Genomic DNA, 22,374 nt, shown 5'->3' on the forward strand with positions numbered 1-22,374 from the left:
TCTTCGGTGGTATTTGGTTTGGTTTTTTGTCCTGGTTCGTGGAGTCATTTAAGTCAATGGATGAGGTTGGTGAATCTTCAAGTGGTATTAATGGGAGATGCCTTTCTCTTAATGAGGTGTCTATTTCTTTGGAACCTAGTGTAGTAACAACCAAGATTCTTTCCAAGCTTTGCCTTTTTGGCAAAATTATTTCAGTAAGGACCTTTATTGCTAAGGATGTGGAATTTGCTTGCTCTAGCCTTTGGAACACTCGGGTTCGTGTGGAGCCTACTGATGGTGTTCTTGCTGGTGCAAACTGCTTTCGTTTCATTTTTGAGTCTGGTGTGGTGTGCAAAAGGATCCTTGAGCAGGGGCCGTGGTGTGTAAAAGGAGATATGTTGGCTCTTCTCTCGTGGTCCTCTGGTTTCGGTGCCAATACACCTTCTTTCAACTCGATCCGTTTTTGGATCCAAATTCACCTGCTACCTCAGGACTACTATTCGAAAACTAATGCCAACATGCTGGGGACATTGGCGGGCAAAGTGCTCACGATTGAGCTTGAGGAATCCAAACCAGTTACCTGGAAAAAGTGGATTCGGGTTTTAGTAGAGGTGGACGTCAACAGACCGCTCTGTTGCGGTTGCTACTTCAAGACCATAAGTGGAGTCAATAGGTGGATTCAATTAAAATATGAGAAGCTGGGAGTTTTTTGCTTCAAATGTGGATTACTGGGTCACCAGCGTAGTGAGTGCTCGCTACTTTCTCCTGTTACGGTTCTCAATGAGAAGGGAGTTCCTTTTCCGTTATTCGGACCATGGCTGAATACCCTCTCCAAGTACGAATGTTGTTTCTCTGTTAAACGTACGGATGTTGCTGTTGGGAAGATAAAGGAGAAGACATCCGGGGCCTTGGTTGTGGGCGGAGCTCCTGCTGACCGCGGACTTGATGGCGGCACGGTGGTAGTGTGCCAGGTGAAAGGTCCGACTCCGCTGCTGGAGAAAGGTGCGATTCCTCCGACCATGGGAGCGGGCCCGTTAACCCGTGCAGAAGCCTCGAGATCTATGCGGCGCCGGTCTTCGAGGGGACAGAGAGGAAGTATGGTACGATCGGCGTGGCGTCCGAAGGTGGCTGGCGTCGAGATGGCGACTGGTCTTCATTTGGGTGTTCATTCCTTTTCACCTAAACTGTACGAAGAAAAGCCGTCTGCACATTTTCCATTTAAAGAACCCATTTTGAATTTAGAGGGGGGTGATGAGGAGAATACGGATGAAGGGCTGAGGTGTCATGTGAATAGAGACAAAAGGTTGACCCCTTTGGTTGACCATGTGGCACATAAAGAAGTGGGGCCGGCCCAATTCAACTCTTTTTTCAAATCTGGTGGGCCTCCTAAGTTGTTTCACAATGGGCCGATTGGTCCAAGTCTTGGGCTGAGAGTTAATACCACCTTTAATTCTAATGGCCATTTATTTTCTGGGCCCTCTGAAATTGGTGAAGGAAGTGGGCTTAAGTCCATTCAAAGGAAGATTGGTGGGCCAGGTACGTTTGGTGATGGGCCGGTTAATAACAACGATTTATTATCTTCACCCGTGACTATTTTTGCCAAGGAAAAAGAAGAGAACAACATCACTGCTTCATCAGTTTTGGGCCAAGAATACTCTGAGCACCTTGATGAAAAAAGAGCTCTTTCAAAATTTTTTCAAGCTCAAGAAGGATACCTGCATGAGTTGGCGGAATTTGCTACTCATGGCCCAATCAAAAGAAAAGCGGGTTTTTGTGATATTGGGGTTCAACCAACTTCGGAAATTAATGAGAGAACCACTCCGGTGAAGAAGCGTAGACTTGATGTTGAGTCTCACTCATTAAAGACGGAGCCTAAATGGAATTTAAGAAGAGTGAAGGGTGTGGTAAGGGATTTCCCCCGTGGTGTTGGCCCCAGAGGCAATGAGCCGGATGGATCTAGTGCGTTGCCTGGTGATTTTGAGGAACCGTCTTCGGGTGATGGGAGCTCTCCTACGGACGTCTCTGTTGGTCAACCCAGTCTGATTGTCAAACCAATCTCCGCCGGTCAATCCTTGAGACTCACGGCTTGGAAGGCAAGAGCCAGGTTGACGGATATTGCTATCCCTGAGAAGGATATTGGTATTATTGAGGATGCGGGCTCGGCGGTGGGCTCTCCTTTCAACAATTTTTCCCCTGTGGAGGAGGCGGACAACCCTCCTCCACAGGTGCCATGAGGGGCATAGCTTGGAACTGTAGAGGGTTGGGGCAGACCTCTACAGTTCTGGAGATCAAAGCCCTAGTTCGGACGTACTCGCCTGACTTCTTATTCATCTCCGAACTTAAAAGCGACCCCGCTTACTTGGTACGTTCTCTAAAACACTTGCACTTTTATTTTAATATTACTGTTCCTGCAATTGGTGGTGCCGGTGGCCTCCTATTGGCTTGGAAGGCGGGTTTTGAATTTGAAACTGTTTGTATATCTAAGAACCACATCTCTGGTTTTGTGTACTCGGACCCTGTGCATCACCCTTGGTTTCTGTCTTGTGTTTACGGGCCGCCTTATTTCAATGAGAAGAAATTGTTCTGGAAGAATCTGATGGATCTTGGTCTTAAGATTGGTGGACCTTGGTTGATCCTTGGGGACGTTAATTTTGTTTTGAAAAGCTCTGAAAGGATGGGCTCAAGGGGAAGAGATCAGTTTTTGCCGGTCATTACTGAGTTGGTAAACAGTTCGGGATTAATTGACTTGCCTGTTAAAGGCGATTTTCTAACGTGGGATAACCATCGTGATGGTGAGGCTCATGTTAAATCGGCCCTTGACAAGACTTTGTCCAATGCTCAGTGGCTGAGCCTTTTTCCTAAGGCGGTAGTTCATTCCTGCCATACTTGCAATTCGGATCACCGTCCCCTGGTAATCAGTACTGTGGACCAGGATTCCAAGCCTAGAAAGCTTTTCCGCTTTGAAGCCTGGTGGACGAGGGATTCCCGTAGTACGCTTGTTGTGGAAAGTGCCTGGGGTTCTCTCTCTCATAGTCGACCATCGGCAAGAATTTTCAAAAAGGTGGGAGCCACTCGAATGGCGCTTAGTAATTGGAGCAGGAACCAGTTTGGGAAATTAGATGCTCGAATTACTCAGCTTGAACGACACCTGAACCTAATTCAAGGACAGCCGGCGGGAACTAGAGCTTGGGCTGAAGAGATGAAAGCTCGAGAGTCTCTCAACGAGGCATTGAGACAAAGAGCTGTGTACTGGCAGCAAAGATCCCGGGTGTCTTGGATCAAGGATGGTGATAAGTGTTCGAAATTCTTTTTCACTACGGCCACCATAAGGAATAGGAGAAATGCAATTGAGAAAATCCTAAATAATGATGGAATGTGGTTGACGGGCAGGTCGGATATTGGAAAAGAATTCTTGATTTATTTGGGGAGCATTTTTAAAAACCCAGTGTTTGGTCCTTTAGAGAGCCTGAACGGCCTGGTCCCGAATCCCCTTTCTCTTGAGGACCAAAAGGATCTGGTAATCGTACCTGATGCTGTGGAGATTAGACAGACCCTTTTCTCTATGGGTAGTCTGAAAGCTCCAGGCCCTGATGGTATGTCGGTGCTGTTCTTTAAGCACTATTGGAACACGGTTGGAAGTGACTTCTGTGACGCTGTTGGGGAATTCTTTGCCTCCGGCCTCATGCATAGGGGAATCAATGCTACAAATGTGATCCTAATCCCCAAAGTGGATAACCCTAAGAAGGTCTCTCAATTTAGACCTATTTCTCTCTGCAATGTGATCTACAAGGTCATCTCCAAAATCTTGGCTAATAGAATTCGGCCGGTGCTTCCCAAACTAATCTGCCCCACTCAAGCGGCTTTTGTCCCGGGCCGGAGTATCAATGATAATAATGTTTTGGTCCAGGAAATCATTCACTCTTTCAAACGAAAGAAGGGTAAAGAAGGCCTGCTAGCAATTAAAATAGATTTGGTGAAAGCTTATGACAAACTTAGCTGGAGTTTTATTGATCATGTCCTCTCTACTTTCAAGGTCCCTGATTTATTCCGGCAATGGGTTTCGCAGTGTATCACTACGACTACCTTTAACATCCATCTTAATGGAGGAAGGGTGAGCAGTTTGAATCCTGAGTGTGGATTACGACAAGGGGACCCCCTTTCCCCGTATCTCTTTATCTGGGCGGCTGAAATTCTTTCCCGAATCCTGGAAAAGGCAATTGAGGAAGGCACTATTAAAGGCATCAAGCTGAGTAGAGATGGGCCTACTTTGTCCCATCTTTTCTTTGCTGATGATATTATTCTTGTGGGTAGAGCGACGATTGCTGAAGCCAAAGGTATTTGGAGCTGTATTGAGAAATTTTGTAACTGGTCAGGCCAACAGGTTAATAAGCTCAAATCGTCTATTTTCTTTAGCAATAATACTAGTGACGGTATGAGAAGAGGTATCATGCAGGAGTTGGGACTCAACATTCCTACCACGAATATCAATTACTTAGGACTCCCGCTTTTCAGATCGAACCGAAAGGATGCGGATTTCAATTTTATCCTCGATAACCTTGTATCCAAATTACATGGATGGAAGCTAAAGTTGCTTTCGAAGGCAGGTCGGGCCACACTTATTAAATACGTAGATTACGGCGGCTTGGGTTTACGCTATGCAAACTACTAAGCTTTCCAAGAAACTTGCTTCAAGAATTGACGGCATGGTGAGGGATTTTTGGTGGGGCTGTGAGCAAGGTAACCGAGGCCTGTACCTTAAGGCATGGGACCACATGTGCCTTCCTAAAGCGAGAGGAGGCCTGGGGTTTCGAAAGACTGCGGAACTAAACCAGGCCGTCTTGGCAAAATGGGGTTGGGCTCTGATAACCGAGGACCAGTCGCTTTGTTGTAGGGTGCTGAGGGAAAAATATCTGAAGAGTAAACCTTTTTTGGAGGCTACCTATAATAATGCTGATTCTTGGTTTTGGAAAAATGTGGTCAAAACTAAAGCTATTCTCAGGAAAGGCGCGTGCAAACTCATTTCAAATGGGGAGAACACGAACATTTGGTCGGACCCCTGGTTGGTTCATGGGTCAGATTTCTACCCGAAACCCATCCCTTCTTATCCTAGAAACGTGGAGAAGGTCTCGGAGCTGTTGTTGGAGAATGGAGATTGGGACATTTCCTTATTAAAGACTATATTTGACTCTGCCACGATCACGACCATCCTTAAAGGGGGTAGACCTAGCGGCCAGGGGCGAGATAAGTGGATTTGGACTAAAGAGGGTTGTGGTAAATTTACTACCAAGTCCGCTTATCTGACTCAGGCGTATGAGAGAGCCCCACCCTGTGTGGTGGCTCCGGCATTATGGAACAAACTTTGGAATTCAAAAGTTCTCGAAAGACACAAAATACTTTGGTGGAGTATCCTCTCTAATGCTCTGCCGGTCCGTGGTACCCTAGCTAGGAGAATCCATATTGATGAAGAGACTTGCCCGATGTGTGGGGCAGAAGCGGAGTCCATTGACCATCTTTTCCTCTATTGTGATTTTGCCTATCATATCTGGCGGTCCTCTCCCTGGGGGGTGTACCCGTTATATGGTTCTGGTGGTAGGGCCTGGGATTGGGTTAAATTCATTTGGAACTTAAAGTTAAATGGGGATGATGCGGATAAGCTTTTTCTTTATGCCTCGATCACGGTGGACATGATTTGGAAATCCCGGAATGACAAGGTACATAACTCAATTCAGGGTAATGTTGTGAATGTAATTAATACTATTTCCCATTGTTATACAGATTATGTCTCCTTCCTCTTCCCCCCGATTCTTCCTGAGGTCATACCGTCTTGGGCACCTCCGCCGGAGGACTGGATCAAAATCAACTGTGATGTTAAAGTTGGCGGAGATTCCATGTGCATTGCCGCCCTGGCCAGAGATCACTCAGGTACGGTTCTGTGGGCTGCTACGTCCTCCCTTAATTTCAGGGACGCTCTGATTGGTGAGGCGGCGGCGTGTCAGCTTGCTTTGGATACGGCGAGGCGAAGGAAGCATAAGTTTGTCTTGGTGGAGAGTGATTCAGAAGTGGTTATCAAAGCTCTGAAAGGCTTGCACTATGTTTGGAACATTGATAATTATGTATCTGTGTGTAATCAACTCTCTAATTATTTTTCTTCTTGTAACTTTGCTTTTATTTCCCGTGTTTGTAATTTTGCCGCCCATAATGTGGCTAAATGGGCTTTCACCCAAAACTTTTCAGGAGTATTGGAGTTACCCTCCATACCTGATTCTATCCTTTGTAATGACCGAGAGGTCTAATGCTTCTTTATCTATGCAACGTCTTGTTTTCAAAAAAAACCTATGGGTAGAAGTGAAACTTATATCTTCACAAGCAAGCCAAATGGAAGTCACAAGTCAAAGTCCAACCTGGCATTGACAATACCAAAACAAGGAAAAGATATTGTAAACAAATGTAGATATTTTAATTTAGTCGATTCTGACAAAAAAAAAAAAAGTAGCTATTTACTTCAAGTAAGATAATCAGATATACTACAAAGCAATTTTAAATAGAAATAGCTGAACACTTTTTTTTTTATTTTTGTTTTGAAATATGAAACAACTGAACACTTTACTGATATATTTCTAATTTTTTGAGACTGTCAAAATATTTTAGCACAAGTAACCTCTCCAATGGATAAGGTTATAAATTTTGTATATACAAATTTGATAAATGTAAATATTAAAACTATGACAAAATTTTTTATCAAATTTGTACGTACACATAACATTATAAACATATAGATCCAAGAAGAAGCACCTTAAGCAAACACCCAATTGAAAAATTAAACTCATTGCAAGAATTTTATTAACTATAGTCTGATTGGGTAAAAAATCCTTTTTTTTCATAAAAATTATGATTTTTAAACTCTATCGAACTTTATCTAACAAACTCTGTACTATTGGGCTATTCCTTTTCATTTTTTTACGTTCCACAACCTCAATAACCTCTTCTAAACTGCTTTCCACACTGATTTATTATAAGTTAAAAACTTTGATAACATCGTTAAATATTTCTCAAAGCTATCTTCCGCCAAAATAACTTTAGAATATTACTACTTCTGATTTGAGTCGCTACAATTTCTAGGTTGAATTTGAAACAACTTTAGAATCATGAGGCCGTAGGGTCCTTTCCTTCCTACTCAGCTTAATTGTCTTCGACTTTTCTCTTTATATATTGTTTACCATTTTAGTCATATTCAATTGATGTTGTTTTCTCTATCCTCCTCAAAATTGGGTGTTTTTGGAACATATTTTGTACTCTTTACAGTCTAATATCTCTAATCAAGTATCAATCTTATTTTGATTACTAAAATTTCTCCTATGTACCCTTCCAAGCGATTTTCCTACTTTCTTATATCCAAAGCATAAAAGATTTTAGCTTTCTTTAATGATAATGTCATATGATTTATATTCAAAACGTATCATTTATTTTATTTTATTTTTCCCTGAAAATCAAATCATTTATTATTATATATATGGTAGCTTTTATTTGATTTAATATTCTAATAAACTTTCCAAAATTATACAAAATCATTACAACTTTCCTTGTATAGTTTTCTATAACCAAAAGAAAAATTAAATACCGAAAATATAGAATCTAATGTGAATTAATGCCTCATAATTACACTTTAGTATAATTTTTTTAAAAAAAAATAAATAAATAACACGTATGTAGCTTCTAACTTAACGCTGATAAGCATTCTAATACACTAATACAATTTAAGATTTAGATACAATTAAGTGTTTAGCTACTAACTATCACTATGTAGCTAGCTACTAATTAATTACTAAATAACTATTGAGTATTTCACTACTAATTCTAAGTAGCTAGCTACTACTACTGTATATTCATAATTGGAACTTTTAAAAGCAACATGTCAGATTTAGCTATACTACCATTATCATGTATGTAAATACATCTAAAAATTAACACAAACACAAACATTTAACTACTCATTTAATTAGTATTCCAAACTAGGTTTTAAATTAATCTATAATACTATCCAAACAATTTTTTTTTCGTTAACTCAAACACAATTTAAAAGTTAGATATATTTAGCTACTATTTTGAGAAAGATTACTATCCAAAATTAGGTATAGATCAATAAGCATATTTAATTACCACTAACGAAATTGAAATTTGTAGGTCAGTCTTCCATCAAACATCAAAAGATCACTGATTAAATACTCACTTTATTCACTGCACCTATTGCCATACAAAATAAGCAAAAAATAATTATTCAATTAAAAATAAAAAGCAAATAGAAAATAAATATAATGTCTAAATAAAGTAAACAAATACACGGATTGAATAAAAAATAAAGAGATAAGTTAAAAACTACCAATTTTTTATTACACATTAACTAAATATAATTCTAAAATAATTTTAATTAATAAATACCTTCTTTAATAATCAAAGTATCAAATATAATTTTACAAAACATATCAAAATTAGAGTTTCTAATGCACATAATGAGAATATGACGTATAAAATTGTATATAAATTAAAGAATAATAAAATGAAAGTAAAAATTAAAATAAAAATAAAGAATATACATAGAATGTAATTTTCTCAAAGATAATTAGGTATAATAAAATAATTATTAAAATTTAAATATTTTTTATTTAAGTTATTTAAATATTAAAATGTGTAATTATTTTTTTTTTCCGAGATAGTAAATATCTAATTAATAATATTACTAACCTATGATTGAAATGAAACTTATATATTCTGGATCAAGAGTTAGGCAGATCTGAAGTGAAGCACAAGTTAAAGTGGAAGAACCTGTCAATACCAAACCAAATAATAATTGTAACGACCGCCTTAATAAATTGGATTAGAAAAGGCAATTAGCACTATAATTTTTATTATTTTATTATTATTTATGAATTTAAAAATAAATATTAGAGTTGTAATTTCTCAATTTCGGAGATTTTATTAAACTCTAGGGGTATTGTTTGATTAATATGTGAAACATGCAATTTTTGTAATTTTGCTCGGCGACAACGGAAAATGTGATGGATGGCTAGATTGATCACATGGGTAAGTTTAGAATCTTATTTCTTAGTGGGAAATATTTTAGAGGAAATAAAATATCGGGGTTGAGCGGGGATATGGAGTTTGACCATTTTACCCCTAGTCTTGAAAATACCCTAGTTTTATGAGTAAGGGCATTTTAGTAATTTGTCAAGGGGGGGAGCAGGTGGCAGCCTAGGGTTGTGACACCTAGTAATTTAATCAACTCAGCAAGGAATTAATCAATTAATTCCCTTTTCATTTGAAATAGAAAATAAAAGAAAAAGTCAACCTAGAACTCTCTTTTTCTCTTCCTCTCTTTCGGCTGAGGCAAATCCAAGGCAAGGGCATCATTTTCTTCCATTTCTCTGGAAATTATCAAGGATTCAAGGTTGTAGTAAGTGAGGTAAACCCTAGAAACCTTTATCTTTTGAGTTATGAGTTTTTAGTTGAGTTTATTTTGGTTTCAAGCATGATTTTGAATTATGGTGGCTGTTAAGTTTAGAAATGGTTAGGGTTAGATTTTTATGCTCAATATTGGTTGATTAAGGGTTCTAGTAGTTAACTTTGATGCTTGGTGTTAGTTCTAAGCAAGCTTGAGTTTTGAAACTCAAGCTTTGAGCTTTAATGGCAAGTTGAGTTTCTTTGGTTTATTCTGTGAAATTCTGGTTGGAAATGGTTGTTTATACATTGTATAGGTGTACTGGAGAGTTTGATAAAGTTTGGTTGAGTTTTGAGTTCAAGGGGAGATTTTTTCGGGTTCCCAGCACAGAACCGGAATTCCGGTTCAGGGGGACCTGTGGCAATCGATCGACCGGTTGGTGACCCAGAACCGGATTTCCGGTTGGGAACCGGTCTGCCTGTTGGGAGAATTTTCCGAACCCTAGTTTTTCCCAATTTTGAGATATTTAGAGTATTGCCATGTTGTATATTGATTGGGAACTTTTAGTTTCAAGTCTAAGTCCCCGGAAAGTGATTTAGTGAGTCACTCATCAGTGTTGCACTTAATGTGATTAGGGCATCTATCTAGCGCGAGCATTTTCGTTCAGGTCGGCCAACACACTTGAATTCGGAAAACAGGTAAGAACTGTATATAGCGTGTTAAATGAGATATATGCGTGATGTATGTATGATTGTGTATGATTTGGGTGATATCATAGCGGCACAACAATTGTGTCGGTTCGGCAGTACAGGCATCGTACTGGTTAAGAGTGATATTTACCCCAGAGAGTATTAATTGGCGCTATCATAGCGGCACAACAATTGTGTCGATTCGGCAGTACAGGCACAGTACTGGTTAAGAGTGATATTATGGCCAATTGTACTCTTGGGTGCTATTGATGCTATCATGGCGGCACGAACATAGTGTCGGTCCCGCAGTGCGATCATAGTGCTGGTAGTGGGTGATATCATGGTCAATAGTACCAACCATTAAGAACGTTCTTAATCAGTTGATAAGCCTTGTAAATAGGTGTATGGGCGCCTAGTTATAAGTCGAAAGTTGTATGATATGTTATATGCTTTTCTTACTGAGTCTCTTGACTCACAGTTCTACTTTCATGTGTAGGTAAAGGAAAGGCGATAACTGAACTGGAATTGTGACAGTCAGTAGTCCCGTGATCCGTAAGGGGAAATACCGGGTAAGCTGTACAATCCCACACCGCCTGGGGAAGGTCAAGTGGGATGATTCTGAGACTGTGTAGGTATGGGACTACACAGTTGAAGAGGGCTTAAATGGATTGATTGGTACTACCTATGTCAACAAGGTGCATCTTGTTTTTCGGTAGCCCATCTCGAAAGAACTCCACAGTTAAGCGTGCTTGGCTTGGGAGCAATTTCAAGGATGGGTGACCTCCTGGGAAGTTTTCCCAGGATGCGTGCGAGTGAGGACAAAGCACGCTGAAAACACTCGTGTTGGTCTGTAGGGTCAGTCATCAATCCGGGAAGCAGCCAGAGTGACATACTCGTGTATAAGAGCCATTCATTCCGTGGGTGTAAGGACCTAATGGAGGCTTGAAGCGGGGACGTTACAGGAATGAACCTGAGCTCGGATGGGATTGTACATGTCAAAGCAGCGCGACCTGGAGTGTTCGGTCTCGGGACATATGGGAATTGTATTTTGATAGTCGCTGTGCGACCTGAAAAATGTGTATTTTGAAATATTACTTTTAAAAGTTTGAAAACGGGATCCCGACACTTGTAAATATTTAAATATATTATAAAATTATTAATTAATATAAAAGTTTTAATTTGACACGTTTTTCAAGAAAACTCTTCGATTAGCGAAGATTGCACTGTAATTGAAAAAGCACTGTAGCGTGCCTTAGCATTAGGGCGTTACAATAATAATAATAATAAATATGTAAAGTAACCAAAACTATATTCTCCACACAGTAAATAAAAAGAAAAAGAAAGAAAAAGTTAGTGAAATTACTCAAGCCATGTGATTTATGATTACTTCATCAATTGGTTCACACTTGTTGACGTTGACTTGACCACATATAAGGGACCACTTCTCTGAAGCAACCAATTTTAATGTTTTTTAAGAAAAAAAAAAAAACAATTTTAATGCTACATTTTGACATTTTTAATTTTTTTTAAAAAAAATATAGTATGGTTTAGTAGAGATAGTAAAAAGGAGTAAAAGAAACAAATAAAATAAAATAATATTACTAACCTATGATTGAAATGAAACTTATATATTAAGGAGCCAAGCAGATCTGAAGTGAAGCACAAGTTAAACTGAAAGAACCTGTCAATACCAAACAAAATAATAATAAATAGAATATTTGCCAAAAATTTTAAAAAAAATTACAAAAATAATTAACACAAACTTTTATTTTTAAAAATTTTTTATTTATAAAAATATATTTTCATCAAAATAATAAACTATATTTTGTAGTTTATTTATAAAAATATGTTTTCTAATTTTTTTTTGTTATTTTATAATTTATTTATAGTTGTGAAATTTAATTTCTTGTTTTTTTTAAATAAAGTGTATTTTTATAATTTTAAAATTTTACGAAATTATTTATATAATAAAAAACTTTAAGCAGTAAAATTCTAAATAAAACATAAAATAAATATTTTTGAAAATTTCCCTATGTAACCAAAACTACATCTTTACTTCAATCACATATTCTGCACAGTAAATTCATTTTTTTATTATTAAAAAGAAAAAGAAAGGAATAGTTAGTGAAATTACTCAAGCCAGATTTATGGTCAGCTCATCAACTGGTTCACACTTGCTGCGTTGACTTGACCACATATACCAGAACAATAATCTCAACCAAAGCAACCAATTTCAATGCTACCTTTGGAAAAAAGAAAGAGTAGAATGGTTTAGTAGAGATAGTAACTAAAAAGGATTAAAAGAGTAAAACAAAAAATGTACCTTTTAATGGTTAGGACAGGAATTGGTCTTTGCAGAATCAAAACACAACTTATTAAAGGCTAGATCTCTCTCTCCTTTACGTTAAGGAAAAGGTTCAACAATGAAATGAATGACACTAAACAAAATAAAAACCAAAATCTTTTTTTTTTTCTTTAAGAATAACACCCAAAATCCTTAACTTTCGAAAAGATCATTGTTTTTCCTTTTTCTTTTTTTTTTCTTTTTTTTTTTTTTTGAATGAGATTAAACAAAAGCGACTGAAGTACTAAATTACACACCAAGATTCTTCATTTCAAACAGAGGAGAGGACACACTGGTTTTTTTTTTTTTAAGCTTTTCTTTCACGACAAAACAAATTAAGAGAACAAAGAAATAAATAGAACAATTTTTTTTTGCTTTTTTATGTTTATATATAATTTTACGAAAGAAATGAAGAAGAAAGAAAACGTTTTGAAATCAGATCTTAAAAAGAAAAATGAGAGTAGAAGAAATGAGAGTGAGAATGAGAGTTGAGCTGAGAGTGAGAGAAAGAGAGTGAGAATGAGAGTTGAAAATGAGAAATGAGAGAGTTAACAGTAGAGAAGAGAAGAGGAGAGAGACCAAATATAAATGTAAAAAAGTAGTGTAGAAAAGAAAACAGCGTGAAGACCATTACTTATTAACAGATTTAAATAATGTGTAGTGACCTCTTTAATCATATTATATCATAAAAGAATAATCAAAAGCAGAGTCTCCATTAGGTGAATAATAGGAAATTAGTTTGTTCTGCTTTTAAATTTTGGGAAAAGCAAGTTGCTTTAAACAATGAAAGCTCTTCCTTTCCTAATAGGTTAAAACAGACCAAAACAAAACAGGTTTGATTATGAAATGAAAACAATAAGCATGTGCTTCACAATAACCCAAACCAGTGTTTATTATCCCCCAACAACATTAATACATTATACTTTGGATGTTAAAAAGAATAAGGGGCTTTGCTTTAGATTTAATAAGCCTATAACTCTTCTCATTTTCATTTCATTCCCTCATAATCTCATTTTTCTTATCTCTGTCTTCAATCTTATTCAAACAATTTCCTTAATCATTTCATCCAACACTTTCATATTTATTTATTTTTTTTTTAAGAAAAAAAACTGTTTATCCACGTAACCCTACACAATCAAATCCATTGAAAATGATTACGCTGTTTCAGAGGGGGTTATTATACTGCAAGCGTATATTGTTATTATAGCAAAAGTTTAATTTTAAAAAGGGTGTCAAATCCATTGATTATCAAATTTTACTAATTATTACGGTGACGTTTGGTAATACTTTTTTAATCAGTTTTCTGTTTTTAAAATTAAAAAATGAAAATATTTTTTAAAAAACATGTTCTATAAAACTGTTTTTACTTTTCAATTTTTTAATTGGAAATCAAAATTTTAAAAACAAAAAAAAAAATCACTTTCAATATTTTTTTAAACAGTTTTTTTTTCTTAATCAATATTTTGGACTTCGATCAGACCTGGACCCAAATCTCCCAATGGCCCTGGCGCTGAACCCAGCCTCTAAATTAGAACTCAAATCTGACCCCGGACCTAGACACGACGTAAATAAAATCAAAAATAAAAATAAAAATGGTTGCGCTGTTTCAGAGGGGGTTATTATACTGCAAGCGTACATTGTTATTATAGCAAAAGTTTAATTTTAAAAAGGGTGTCAAATCCATTGATTATCAAATTTTACTAATTATTACGGTGACGTTTGATAACACTTTTTTAATCAGTTTTCTGTTTTTAAAATTAAAAAATGAAAATATTTTTTCAAAAACATGTTCTATAAAACTGTTTTTACTTTTCAATTTTTTAATTGGAAATCAAAATTTTAAAAACAAAAAAAAATCACTTTCAATATTTTTTTAAACGAGTTTTTTTCTTAATCAATATTTTGGACTTCGATCAGACCTGGACCCAAATCTCCCAATGGCCCTGGCGCTGAACCCAGCCTCTAAATTAGAACTCAAATCTGACCCCGGACCTAGACACGACGTAAATAAAATCAAAAATAAAAATAAAAATGGTTGCGCTGTTTCAGAGGGGGTTATTATACTGCAAGCGTACATTGTTATTATAGCAAAAGTTTAATTTTAAAAAGGGTGTCAAATCCATTGATTATCAAATTTTACTAATTATTACGGTGACGTTTGATAACACTTTTTTAATCAGTTTTCTGTTTTTAAAATTAAAAAATGAAAATATTTTTTCAAAAACATGTTCTATAAAACTGTTTTTACTTTTCAATTTTTTAATTGGAAATCAAAATTTTAAAAACAAAAAAAAAAATCACTTTCAATATTTTTTTAAACAGTTTTTTTTTCTTAATCAATATTTTGGACTTCGATCAGACCTGGACCCAAATCTCCCAATGGCCCTGGCGCTGAACCCAGCCTCTAAATTAGAACTCAAATCTGACCCCGGACCTAGACACGACGTAAATAAAATCAAAAATAAAAATAAAAATGGTTGCGCTGTTTCAGAGGGGGTTATTATACTGCAAGCGTACATTGTTATTATAGCAAAAGTTTAATTTTAAAAAGGGTGTCAAATCCATTGATTATCAAATTTTACTAATTATTACGGCGACGTTTGATAACACTTTTTTAATCAGTTTTCTGTTTTTAAAATTAAAAAATGAAAATATTTTTTCAAAAACATGTTCTATAAAACTGTTTTTACTTTTCAATTTTTTAATTGGAAATCAAAATTTTAAAAACAAAAAAAAAATCACTTTCAATATTTTTTTAAACAGTTTTTTTTTCTTAAACAATATTTTGGACTTCGATCAGACCTGGACCCAAATCTCCCAATGGCCCTGGCGCTGAACCCAGCCTCTAAATTAGAACTCAAATCTGACCCCGGACCTAGACACGACGTAAATAAAATCAAAAATAAAAATAAAAATGAACTTCACAAACACACTTTTGTTTTCTGTTTTTATAATGGAAAAACAAAAGTGGTTATAATACGCATTTTTGTTTTTCAAAAACAAAATTGTTACCAAACGGCACCTATATTTTTTGATTTTATGCTTTAGTTAGAGAATTCAATGTAAATAATGATTAATAATAAAATAATAAAACAGCGTGAAGACCATTACTTCTTGTTAACAGATTTAAATAATGTGTAGTGACCTCTTTAATCATATTATATCATAAAAGAATAATCAAAAGCAGAGTCTCCATTAGGTGAATAATAGGAAATTAGTTTGTTCTGCTTTTAAATTTGGGGAAAAGCAAGTTGCTTTAAACAATGAAAGCTCTTCCTTCCATTAAGGTTAAAACAGCCCAAAACAAAACAGGTTTGATTATCATGAAATGAAAATAATAAGCATGTGCTTCACAATAACCCAAACCACTGTTTGTCTTTGAATTTGACAGTGGTTGTGAGATTTTTTTTTTTTCTTTTCAAGTTGTTGCCAATCAATTTTTTCTTTTATCTTTCTCTGAATTTTCCTTTCTGCTCTTTATTTCCTTTCGAATTGCTTACCGAAATCAACTGAAGTTCAATTCTTATATAGTCATTGAAGAACTAAAAAGATTAAAAAAAAAAAAGAAAAAGAACATGCTAAAAATTCTATTCAACTTTGAATAAGGAAGCCATCCACACCCACGTGCAAAAATCTTTTTCTGCTTCCACAAAGAGGCGGGCCACGGCGCCCTCCTTGTTGGGTCGTGGCCCGTATGCCATCTTCACACGATTTTTATGCTGCGGGCCGCGGCATGCCTACTCCTGGGCTGCGGCCCGTGTTCTGCCTTTTTCTCTATTAGTTTGGCGCGTAATATCTTTTTTTCTAGGCAGGCTACTAATTTTTCCACATTGTTATTTTATGCGATCTTTTTTTTTTTTCATCTTTTTTCGTTGATATATTTTTCTAATGCTCTTTTATTTTAAATCTGCAAGAATAAAAAGATAACAAGCGTAAAATTGCTCGAAATACGAGTAAAACTAAATTAAAAATATACTAAAATTAATCTAAAATTAATACTACTAAACTTTTACTCATCCTTGAGTAAAACACTAAAAAATAAACACAAGTTAAACAAGTCAATCTCCAGAATATGAGTAATTTTTCAAGTAGACTCAATGATTATTAACAATTTCACTTATGGAGACAATCTAGAATTTCAATTTAATTATGCCCTTGACACACTTCAATTTATTTTCATTCAGCTCACAAAACCATAGAACACAATTGACTAACAATTGAACCACTTTACGCATGCCAATTTCAACCATCAATCCACTAACCCAAAATTCCATATACTTGCAATACTTACTATTCTCCACTAATATAAATTAATGCATAACTAATAACCAGAAGGTCTTTCTAGGCTTGTAATGTTAGGCTTAGATAAGGGCAGTTGAAATGGTCATTTAGGTTTTCCTATACCATAAACTTCTCCAATCATGTCACTTAAAAGAAATTTTTCACAGACAATACCAATTCTCCTTTTCTAATTACATGAGAGAATTTTTTTTTTCCAATTTTTTCAACAAGATTACAACAACTTTATATTTATTTATTTATTGTTTTTTTTTTTGAATTTGACAGTGGTTGTCAGATTTTTTTTTTCTTTTCAAGTTGTTGCCAATCAATTTTTTTTTTCATGTTTCTCTCAATTTTTACATTTTTTTTTCCACACACATACATACAAACTTCCCATCCAAATTCTCCCAAACTAAGGTTTTACTTGTGGTATAATTAGGGTTCAATTTACCTATTCATGGGTTTATCTTTTTCTAAGCTCAATATGTGTAGAAACAAAGAATAGGTTAAGTCTTGTAACGTCCCCGCTTCAAGCCTCCATTGGGCCCTTACACCCACGGACTAATGGCTCTTATACGCGAGTACGGCACTCTGGCTGCTTCATGGACTGATGACTGACCCTACAGACCAACACGAGTGTTTTCAGCGTGCTTTGTCCTCACTCACACGCATCCTGGGGAAACTTCCCAGGAGGTCACCCATCCTTGAAATTGCTCCACGTCAAGCACGCTTATCTGTGGAGTTCTTTCGAGATGGGCTACCGAAAAACAAGATGCAACTTGTTGATATAGGTAGTACCAATCAATCCATTTAAACTCTATTCAACTGTGTAGTCCCATACCTACACAGTCTTAGAATCATCCCACTTGACCTTCTCCAGGCGGTGTGAGATTGTACAACTTACCCAGTATTTCCCCTTACGGATCACGGGACTACTGACTGTCACAATCACCCCCCCTTACGGGGTCCGACGTCCTCGTCGACCACACTTCCGGCTGGGTCAAGGCTCTGATACCATTTGTAACGTCCCCGCTTCAAGCCTCCATTGGGCCCTTACACCCACGGACTAATGGCTCTTATACACGAGTACGGCACTCTGGCTGCTTCATGGACTGATGACTGACCCTACAGACCAACACGAGTGTTTTCAGCGTGCTTTGTCCTCACTCACACGCATCCTGGGAAAACTTCCCAGGAGGTCACCCATCCTTGAAATTGCTCCAAGTCAAGCACGCTTAACTGTGGAGTTCTTTCGAGATGGGCTACCGAAAAACAAGATGCAACTTGTTGATATAGGTAGTACTAATCAATCCATTTAAACTCTATTCAACTGCGTAGTCTCATACCTACACAGTCTTAGAATCATCCCACTTGACCTTCCCCAGGCGGTGTGAGATTGTACAGCTTACTCGGTATTTTCCCTTACGGATCACGGGACTACTGACTGTCACAAGTCTCAAAAAGGATAAGTAGGATAAAATTGCAGGGTTGACACAATTCACAATTAGCATACATAAACCCAATCAATTACTAGAAAATTACCTAATATGATTTCATGTTCTTGTAAAATACAAATTGAAATTCGTTAAGAATGTAATATCACCAAGCACACGGGTTCTACGAAAAATAAATGAACTTTTTAAATCATGTTATCTACCTACTTTCAAATTGACTCACATTAAGAAAATTGACTAAAAACTAAAAATTGAAAATTAAAAGACATAAAAAAAAAACATGTCAAAACTTGCAGAATAAAAATTAAGTTCACTCTCCCAAACTAAAGTGACACATTGTCCCCAATGTGACATAAAGAAAGAAAAAAGGAAACGTACCTGAGTGCCACATGGTGGTGGTGGTGATGGCTGGTATGGGTACCATGGCAGTGTCTGCGAGAAGTGGTCGGGAGCATTGGGGTCCATCCTCCATAGAGAGAAAGCAGAATTCAACTCCTGGACTTGCCTTTGAGCAAATTCATGCTGCTACTGCTAATATGAGTTATAGTAAGCAGCTTGGGCTTGATTGGACTGAACAAGATACTGATTTTGCTTGATAAGGTGATCTAGTCTATCGTAAGTGCCCTGAGTCCGGGAGTTTAGTGACGGTTCAGTCTGGAGAATAGGCGACATTGTCTCATTGGCACTTGCTTCTGCTTGCTCCTCTTCCTCATCATCATCATCACCCTTCTGGTATTTTCTTGCTTCTTCAGGGGGTGTCAATGATGCCGGAGGAAAATCATAGTAATGCCTTAGTAGGATGGGTTGCATGAGTGGTTTAAGAATGTCTCATATTTATATTGAGTTAATAAAAATATACTATAATCCAATCAAACTCACGGACGTTCACCCCTTATTACAACCACGAATTCAGTCATTGATCATCATTCACATATACATGAGCTTGAGATGAGAATTGTTCAATCGATCCAGGTGTAGTACAGAAAATCGCACCTCACACCTAATATTAATTAGCAAAGAGTTCTTTTCTTTTGTATCACACTCTTACATGATTTGAATTCGAAAAATATGATTCCTTTGAATTTTTCTTAAGTTTTTTTCTTATTTATCTTATTTGATACATATTTATCCTTTTTAAAAGGGCATATGATATTTTAGTATATATAAAAATTTCAAATTCAAATTAAGTGAGATTTTTTAGTAATTAGATAACATTATTTGCCATAAATATATAATATTATTAGTACTTCTCATATCAAACCAACAAGTGTAATCATATCATATGTTCATGGCTGCTCGTTCAAATTTTTTCCCATTGTTTGTTCGATCCTAATAATTACAATAATAATTCCCTCTCAAAGTAAGATTTCTTATTATCCACCAATATGTGGAAAACTGATTAGGAAGGTGATTTTCATTACACATGTCTAACATGTTGTTTGGACTCCAATGGATCACCCAAACATAATTCCACCATTACAGTTGTACAAGTCGAAAAGATCACAAAAGCTCTTAGAGAATTCGGAGGCTATGATTTCATGGCAACGATTCTCGAAAGAAATCTTCAATCTGTTCAAACCTATTGCGACAAATTTCTATTCTTTGTTGATCGTCAAAATAGATTCACCAAATATGGTAATAATGCTATCACTCTCTTTGTTCCGCCCGACAAAGCGATTGGATTCAAAGAGTGGAACAATTTTGATTATCAAATTGTTATGTCAAAGGTTGATAAGGAAACCTTATCCAAAGGTTCAACTCTAGTTACGGCGAATGCTAACCAAAATCTTATTGTGGATGAAGTACGTGATGATGGAACTGTTATAATCAATAGGGTAAAGGTTAATCATTGGAATATTTACAATGATGGCCATGTCATTGTGCATGGCAGAGAGAAATTCTTCAATCACCATTGGGGTAATTTTTTTTCTTTTTTAAAAAATGTTACTTTAATATCATTTTTTTTAATAAATATAATAATTATTATTTTTTATTTCTTATGCAGGGGAAAGAAAAATGTTTTTGTTAACTAAAGAGGATAATATATTCAATTATGGACTAGAAATGTTTGAAGATCCACAAAATAAGGGCTCTTTAATTATTGACAAAATGTTAATGAAAGGCTCTTTGTTCATTAACATAATGGCCGGAGATGAGGAAAAAGTTGTTAATTTAACGTCTATTCATGATGTAAATGTATGAAATTATTCCCAAACTATTTAGCGCTTAGGAACTACTTTAAGATATATAAGAGAAATTTTTATTTTCCTCATATAAAAAATAGACCAATTGTTAAGGGATTGTTATTTTGATTTATTTTTTTTTTTTAAAAAAAACAAATTTCATCTATTCTTTTTGTAGTATGTACATAAATGAATCATTTTTATATGTACATTAACAATTTATCTTGATTTATGTTATTTCGGTTTACCATTGTTGAGAATAATAATTGACTTCTAGATTTTTAATATATATCTATTCTATATAAAGTGTGCCTATATAATTGAATTTTTTGTTTATTAAAAATTCATGGGTGGGTGACTTTTTATTTATATTTAATAAAATAATAAAATATTATATATATATAATCAAATAATAAAATAAAAATAAAACAAATCTCATTAATATTTGAACTGATATTTGATGCTAATCATTTAACTGTTTTTATCTTTTTAAAAATACTTGAGCTTACCAAAATCTGTAAGAACAAAACCAATGAAGAAAATTTTAACAAAAAAAATGAACGAAGAAAAAAAGTGTCATAAACATGATTGAATAATGGCAATTGCCAACACAAGAATTTCAGCACAAAAAATTATACTTGACCCCTAGACAAGATTATCATCTTCCAATCCTAATAATATAAATAATGAACAACACCTCATTAGTTATTCTAGGAAATGATGCATGGTAATGTCAAAAAATCATTAGATGATAATAATATTTACCTAACAATGATACCCTAAGTAAAAACTAAGAAGTATTGCAGCGTTTTATTTTTAAGAGTATGAATAATATTAAGACAATTGAATTTCACAATCAAGCTCTTATTCTCCTATTAAAAAAAACACATTAATATACATGTAAATGATTCGTAGTTTTACAATAATAAATTATTAATAAACTCACAATTTCATAAAATTATAAAGTAGTAATTTCAATTAATTTTTAAAAATAATTTATAATTTTTTCAAAGTATTGGTTATAATTATTATTTCCAATTTTATAAAAAATAAATATAATTTTTTTTTTAAAAAAATAATTATTAGAAAGTTGCCATAAAAGGTTATTAGATTGTTACCTTATTAATTTTTTTTAGTGCCCATTAATGAGTATTACCAATTTAAAAGTGTTCCATATATATATATATATATATATATAAAGTATTTTAAATAAAACATTTCACATTATAATTTGTGAAAAAGAGATTTTTTATCTACAACTTTTAGATAGATGTTATCTTCAATTATCAATAATTTAGAGATTGATTTTTAATTTTCTTTTTTATTTCACACACATTTAAGTTGTGTTTTCTTTAGTATTTGAACATAAAATTTTAGTTTATTTTTGGATTATCTTAAGAACATATTACACTTAAATTATCAAGTTTTCTTAAACACTATAATATATTACATCCAGTATTTACTTTTAATTGTCAAAATTATAAATTACATTATTTAGATATAGATAATAATAATCTCACCTAATAAATAATAATATTTTTTTCTTTAATTGTTAATTATATCTTTTAAATAAAGTAAAAAATATCTAACATAAAATTAGTATATGTGCCTCGCACGTAACTTTTTACTAGTTTATATATATATATATACTAGGTGATTGTTACGTGCCAAGCCACGTAGTGTTAGTTTTATTTAATATTTTAGTTTTTTATTTGAATTAATAATTAAAATAGTATAATTATTTGAACGATTTGTTTTATAAAAATAAAATATGTGTCAGTATATTTAGTAAGTAAAATATAGTTGTGTTATATAATGTATGTTATTAATAGTAAAATGTACATTAATCTTCTAATTGAAAAAAGTTCTATTATCTCATTTCATATCTAATAATAGCTACACAACTATATATTTATAGACTTTCACATTCTTTGCAAATTACTAATAAGCACCAATAATATTTTCATATTTTAATATTTTTCAACATTCTCCTCTTGGTGGTAAAATTAAA

At 34.7% G+C, this 22,374-nt stretch overlaps 1 protein-coding gene across 4 annotated transcripts in view; it reads right to left on the reverse strand.

Moving 5' to 3' along the window:
- LOC115695182 (probable disease resistance protein At4g27220) overlaps positions 1-12,951 on the reverse strand; it is a 67,046-nt gene extending 54,095 nt beyond the window's left edge. The window contains exons 1-7 of one of the 4 annotated variants that reach the window (XM_061117751.1): positions 12,425-12,951; positions 12,236-12,344; positions 11,708-11,782; positions 11,465-11,547; positions 8,719-8,799; positions 8,137-8,220; positions 6,313-6,380 (exon numbers count right to left, since the gene is read on the reverse strand). The gene's annotated coding sequence lies outside the window, so the exon portion shown is untranslated. Of the gene's footprint in view, positions 1-6,312; positions 6,381-8,136; positions 8,221-8,718; positions 8,800-11,464; positions 11,608-11,707; positions 11,783-12,235; positions 12,345-12,424 lie in introns of those variants that run through there. The other 3 variants (XM_061117750.1, XM_061117752.1, XM_061117749.1) reach the window with 3 other exon arrangements.
- Between the last annotated feature and the right edge of the window lie 9,423 nt (positions 12,952-22,374).

The sequence above is a fragment of the Cannabis sativa genome, chromosome 6, assembly GCF_029168945.1.
Source record: "Cannabis sativa cultivar Pink pepper isolate KNU-18-1 chromosome 6, ASM2916894v1, whole genome shotgun sequence".
NCBI classification, from domain to species: domain Eukaryota; kingdom Viridiplantae; phylum Streptophyta; class Magnoliopsida; order Rosales; family Cannabaceae; genus Cannabis; species Cannabis sativa.